The sequence below is a fragment of the Rana temporaria genome, chromosome 6, assembly GCF_905171775.1.
Source record: "Rana temporaria chromosome 6, aRanTem1.1, whole genome shotgun sequence".
NCBI lineage: Eukaryota > Metazoa > Chordata > Amphibia > Anura > Ranidae > Rana > Rana temporaria.
Window position 1 is genome coordinate 96,649,753 of NC_053494.1, and position 6,000 is coordinate 96,655,752.

A 6,000-nucleotide genomic window follows, 5' to 3' on the forward strand; every position below is an offset into this window, starting at 1 on the left:
TTTTAAAGAAAACGTTTTTGTGTAAACGTAGTGCATAAATGTTCTAAATAATATGCCATACAAGGACATGGCACTTATAATTGAGCCAACTTACCTGCATAGTGATCCAGTGTGGACATTCTTCCCTCCAATATACCAACTGTAACTTATCAAATTGTGTACTTCCATTTACAGGTGTACATTAAAGCGGAGCTTCACCCTCAAATAAAAGTATGCATTAACAGCTTTCAATAAATATCATTAACAAAGTAAAAAAAAAATGTTTTACATGCCTTGAAAGCTCTGTTGCTAGGCAGAATTCCTCATCTGCCTTCTTCCTGCACCGCGGTCCTTCTCCTCTCTAACCTACGCCGCACAAACTCCTGGGAAAGTAGTGTCATAATTTCCCAGGAGACTGTGCGCTCCTATGTGCCGAAAAATCGTGGCATTTCGATACAGGAAATGATGCGATTAGGACTGTTAGAGATTCTGTTATCTCCGTTGTCATAACAAGGGGGCGGGACGTTCCTCCGCTGCCGTCCGTTGTTATGACAACGGCACAAGCAACCGTCGCTACGAGCGGCGCTCTAATGCACACGCGCGAGATCGAGAGGTAACCAGCATGCACATCTCCACTGAGAAAAGTAAAAAAAAATTACTGGGCTTCAGATGCCCACACATAGGTTGGCAACGGCCATGTCTTTCAATGCTGCAGAGGAGGCAATTTTTTAATTGCTTTAGCGATCGATTGGGGATCATTAATTAGGATTAAAGTGATCTTTAATATTATTTTATTTAAATTCCCCAAAAAAATAATCGTAACCGGAACCCCGCTTTAAGATTATTGCTTTATATCTAGATGACAGGAGTCACTAAGTAGGAGAACACATCATGGTCAGTTCTCTACCTGCGAACTCAGCCTACTCTCCTCCAATGATCAGACTTGTCTTGACATGTCCTTCTACCCAGCCACAGTGTTCATTTTTTCTCCTCCCCCAGGTCTTATGCAGCTGAGAACAGAGGATATGTGATCACTTATAAAAAAGGGAAAAAAGGTATTTATAATGTTTTTATATATATATATATATATATATATATACACACAAATGATTTGCCTTTTATGTATTTTTTAAACTGAATGGGATGTTTTACAAGGTGAGGGTTTACAATCACTTTAACCACGTCCCACCTGTCCTATAACAGAATGAAGGCCGGGCAGTAGTTCTGTTATCCCGACAGTAAACGGCATTCCTCGGTTCGTGCTGACATGGGCGATGGGTGGCTCTCCCTGTCAGAGGGGGGGTCTGTGCTGATAATCAGCACATTGATTATCAGCACAGCCCCATCATATGTGCCACCACAGCTGCCAATAAGTGGCCATCAGCTGCCAGTCAGTGCCCCATCAGAAACTGATGTCAGTGCCCATATCAGTGCCAATCAGTGCCAACCACAGTGCCAAACAGTGCCCATCACAGTTCCAATCAGTGCCCAGCAGTAACACCTGTCAGTACCTCATCAGTATCTCATTATCTGTCAGTGATAATCAGTACCGCCTATCAGTGCCAATCAGTACCGCCCATTACAGCTGCCTGTTAGTGCCCATCACAGCCGCCTATCAGTACCCATCAGTGCCACTTATTAGTGCCCATCAATTCTACATATCAGTGCCACCTTATCAGTACCCATCAGTGCCTCTTTATCAGTGCCTGTCAGTGAAGGAGAAAATAAAATTCTCTAACCAAAACAAAGAAAACCGCCGCCATTAGTAGTTAACCAAAACATTTTAATAAAAATGCCATAAAACTATCCCCTATTTTGTAAACGCTATAAATTTTGCGCAAACCAATAAATAAACGCTTATTGCGATTTTTTTACCAAAAATATGTAGAAGAATACGTATCAGCCTAAACTGAGGAAATTTTTTTTTTTTATATATTTGTTTGGGATAATTATTATAGCAAAAAGTAAAAAATATTGGCCCGGATTCACAAAGCACTTGCGCCGACGTATCTCCAGATACGCTGCGCAAGTGCAAATATGCGCCGTCGTATCTGTGCGCCGTACCCACAAACTAAGATACGCCTAAAAATAGGCTTCATCCCACCGACGTAACTTGCCTACGCCGGCGTAGAGTGGGCGCATATTTACGCTGGACGCATGGTGGCGCTCACATTGATCAGCTATTCAAATATGCAAATGAGGAAAATACGGCGATTCACGAACGTACGTGCGGCCGACGCAGGCTACAAGTGGTGCGCGTAAGTTGTACGTCCGGCGTAAAGTTAAGCCCCATAAAGGAGGTGTAACCCAGCAGCAGACATGTAAAGGGCTGCACCAAGGAATACAAGCCAGCGTATTTTACTAGTTTACGTTGGACGTGAATATGACTAGGCGTAGGTTATGTTCACGCCGTAGGCAGTGATCCGACGTATCTTAGGCAGTTGTTCCAACGTGTTTGTGAGCATGCGCACTGGGATGCGTCCACGGGACGGCGCATGCGCTGTTCTTTATACGTATCTGTCTGGCGCGCAGCCCATCATTTGCATGGGGTCACGCCTCATTTGCATGGCTCATGCCCACTTCCACCTACGCCGGCTTACACCTAGGAAACCCAGCACAGTTTTGGGAGCAAGTTCTCTATGAATTCCATGCTTGCCTCTCTGCGCTGCGTCGGCGTAGCGTACATTGTTTGCGCTACGGCGGTGTAATGTGTGCCTGCTCTCTGTGTATCTGGGCCATAGGCTTCTTCTTTTTTTAACTCCAAAAAAAAAAAGGTTTATTGAAGAGAAGCAAAGCAAAATTACACAAAACAATACATGTTCCAGAGCATGTACAGTACTTATACATAGAAAAAGTACAATGGGCAATGTACAATGGATCCAATTACCTTAACATATACACATCCCTCACTCATTAAAAGCATGGTCTCCACAACATTTTGTTTTGCAATGGATACATTTAGTTTGTCTCTGTATTGTGGCTAATTCTTTTGTAAATGTTTTTATTTAGCTCTATATTAAAAGTAAAATGTTTGCGTGAATGAAAATGTTTATATTTAAATACGTACTTGAACCTTTTTTCTTTTCTTTTTTTTTTTTTCCGTTTTTCTTCTACACTGTTGTGACCCAATGAGCTTTTCTATTATTATCCCATTATAAGGAGTAGGCATTAATAAACTGCTGTTGGTTGTATCCAAAGATCCACTTCCCCTTTGCCTTTATACTTGATGCACGTGGATTTTCAGGAGTCTTCCCCATGGTCTTTTGTATTTCCTAGAGCCTTTTTTTGCCTCCTATCTTCTACAGCAGAAATTCAGTACTGATTGTAATATCAGCCACAACTGCATAGAAAAGGCTTAGCACTGCACTACCTTATCGTTTAAGTATGTTGCTGACCTAAACACATCACAGTGCTTCTTATAGCCAATGTCATCAGATTATTGTTCCCAATTCTGGAGTTGGGGGGGGGGGATATGGGGTCTGCTATCAGTCCTCATGATTACCCTTAGCGCAGAGTTCACAGTCAGGCATTTTGTAATGGAGTCCTGTTTGTAAGTATATAGTTATATTTATAAGTTAATAAGGTTTGCTGGCCTGATCAGTGCTAAAGGATCTGAAAGTAATGAGAGAAGAAAAATAAATAGTAGGCCTCCTGACCGACTGTTTTAACCCCCCTAAATGCATCATCACTATGCTGCAGCTGCGTGCAATGCACACAGTTGTGGAGTGGTTGTAGTGCAGCCCCATTCACCTAGGGTTATACTTCAAGGGTGCCCTGACTGGAAAAAGATTAAGAAACACTGGCATAGAGGAACAGATCTCTCCATTTTCCTCCTGCAGCCGCTGAATGCCTGCCGGAGGAAGAGGAGGAGAAGCAGGGGGGAAATTGAGAAATCGGTTCCATCTTTATGCAGCCACCCATTTGCGACCGGGCACTGGAGTTCCCCTCACCGGGCTTGGAAGAAAGGGCCCTGTCAGGGGGGCCCTTCATGGTTTCTTGCATCGGGGTCCTGAAGGTTCTAGTTACGTGATTGGTTCGTACTACACGTGTCAGGTATTGCCACAAGCGTTATAGTAGAGCTGGGCGATTTTTTTCCCTAAAACAATCGGCAATTTTTTTATAAAAAACTTGATTTACGATTTGAATCAAGTTTTTTTTTTTGATGGACACCACGACGGTCCTGAGGAGCTGCGGGCAGGAGTTTCTATGCGAGGCCGCCACTTCAGCCTAGTCCGCGGCATCCGGCCTCTCCTAAAAACTCCTGCCCGCAGCTCCTGAGGATCGGCGCGGTGTCAGCGCCGGTCCTGGGGAGCTGCGGGCAATTTTTTTTAGGCTAGGTCGCGGTTCGACCTAGTCCGCGGCAACGCCTAAAAACTTCAGCGCTGGTACTGGGGAAAAAAAAACGATTTTCTGAAAAACTGAATTGATTTGACCTCGCAACTGGATTCACGATTCAAAACGATTTTTTCCCCAGCCCTACGTTATAGCCAGAGCAATAATTTTAGCACCCGACCTCTGTGTAAAGACTTAAATAGAGTCGCCTATGGAGATTTTTAAGTACCGTAGTTTGGAGCCGTTCCACGAGTGCGCACAATCTTAAAGCGTGACATGTTAAGTATCTGTTTACTCGGTATAACATTATCTTTTATATTTTGGCAAACAATTGAGTATTATATTGTGTTTTTGTGAATTAAAAGTGTATTTATTTTTTTCCAAAAAAGTTGTGTTTGAAAAACCACTGTGCAAATTCCAAGTGACATAAAAAACTGCAACACCCACCATTTTATTTTCTAGCGTCTCTGCTTCAAAAAAAATTATATATATATATATAATTTGTTATACATTACATAATTTCAAGCATTTTTTTTTTGTATAGATACTATTGCCTGAAGTCCACACAAGGGCAGTGTCATCTGTTCTCAAGCACCTCAACACTGGGCCAATTCTGACACCTCCACACATATGTAAAAATCTATATTTATATATATATATATATATATATATATATATATACCTGTATATATATATATATATATATATATATATAAAAATATAGATTTTTACATATGTGTGGAGGTGTCAGAATTGGCCCAGTGTTGAAGTGCTTGAGAACAGATGACACTGCCCTTGTGTGGACTTCAGGCAATAGTATCTATACAAAAAAAAATGCTTGAAATTATGTAATGTATAACAAATGTATTTATTTAATATAAAGCTTATAAAGACTTGGTAATAAAGCAAAAAGGAATGTATACAGATTTGAATAAAAAGACACCAGTAACTAAGCAAGTTGTCGACTGTGGTCCTTCAACTGACACATTTCAATTTGATTCTTTTTTCAGGGGTGTTCTTTTAGGAAACACAATTGTACATCTGTATCATTGTAGAGAACATTAGATGTCAGTAACTCAGTATATATAATTTTTTCAGACAAATATATATATATATATATATATATATATATATATATATATATATATATATATATATATATATATATATATATATATATATATATATATCTGTATCAGATCAAGTATATGGCATAACAATTTATTTTAAAAATAGAGTATGGATAAAAGAAAAACTACGTGTCATAGAAAAAGCTCTATGGCCCCCCAGAGGTTTGTATTCTCTGTATTGTAGCCGGATCGAGCATGCAGCAGCGAGCAAATCCTCCCCAGTCCCCCAAGGAGGGCAGATAAAAACACTGAGGTCACACAAAATGGAGAGGCAACCTGTAAAGAAGCCCATAAAAGTCATAATGGTAATAATATATGCCTAATAGGGAACATCGTATGTTCGACCGTTCGTCGAAATATGAACGTTACGGGCCGCTCGCGCCAAATTCGAGTGGCGCAATACGGCCCATTATTTACTGCGGCATTGCTGGCTGATGATTGGCCAAGCATGCACTATGACCCGCATGCTTGGCCAATCACAGTGCGCAAAAAACAGGGAGACATAATTGGCCAAAGCCAGGGTGGCTTTGGCCAATTATGGCTCAGGGGGTTTAGTACA